The following is a 1,203-nucleotide window of genomic DNA, read 5'->3' as shown; positions in this document are numbered from 1 at the left end:
TTTGTTAAATTATTATAAAATAATGGTATACTCCAATATACAGTGATCCCTTGTCATATCCCGGTTCACCTATCGCGGTTTATTATTTAAGCTTATGTCGATTCCTCCGTGGTGTCATTTTGTATCTATAATAAAATAAATATATATATAGATTATAAAAATAATTTTTAAAAATATACAGTACAGTACTGTTTCTACTTGGCGGATTTTCACCTATCGCGGGCGGGGTTTGGAACGTAATACCCGCGATAGTCGAGGGATTACAGTATAATCAATAATATTTTTTAAGAGTAAAATTTTTATTTTAATATTTTTTTAATAAGTACATGATTCAATACATAAACAAAATAATAAAAATTAATATGAAATCGCAACAAGTCATGACTGTATTTATGCTTAATATTTTTAAACAAGGTTTTCTCCAAAATATTCTTGTGGATGAACGCTTTCATTTAAATTCAAATATTATTTTTCTCTTAAAATGACAAAAATATTTTGATTTCTTAAAATTATCACCATTTAAAAAAATATTTTTTGACAAGATTTAGAAGTAAAGGTTTTCGCAATACCCTTAGAAAACGGGGAAAATGTCCAACACACTACTACAAAGGATCGAAACCGTACCTCCCAAACTGCAATCAAGCTAAGCGACATATCATATCAGATGCCGTTTTTTATAATGTTAAATATCTTAAAATGACAAAAATATTTTAATTTGTTAAAATGGTCACCTTTTTTGTCACTTAAAGCCCCACCACTTTTTTGCAGCTAATATTTTTTGATGAGGCTTTTACCATAAGATTCATCTCATATAACTCTTTCATTTGAACACAACTGTTGTATAGTTTTCTTCAATATTAGCTGAGATATTTCGATTCAATGTCGATTTGGTGGCGGGGAGGTTACTTACCACTTTTTCGTCACTTTTCTTCACACAACTTTTCTTCTGGCTATTACTTTTTAACGCGGTTTTCACCTAAAGATTCTTCTGAAAGAACACACTCTTTTAAATTCAATTAATATATACTTTTCTTTTAAAATAGCCTAGATATTTTGATTCAAGGTCAATTTTTCGCCTTACTCTCACGTTTTTAACTTCACACATTTTGATCTAACATTTCTTTTCTTGGTTTTGTTTTGTCTTTGTTTTTTGTGAAGAGAACGGAAAAAGAAAAGAAAGAAAATTTGAGTTATTTCCCCTTT

This window comes from Octopus bimaculoides, chromosome 1 (assembly GCF_046866305.1).
Source record: "Octopus bimaculoides isolate indiv1 chromosome 1, ASM4686630v1, whole genome shotgun sequence".
Lineage (NCBI taxonomy): Eukaryota > Metazoa > Mollusca > Cephalopoda > Octopoda > Octopodidae > Octopus > Octopus bimaculoides.
This window is presented reverse-complemented; position numbering follows the sequence as displayed.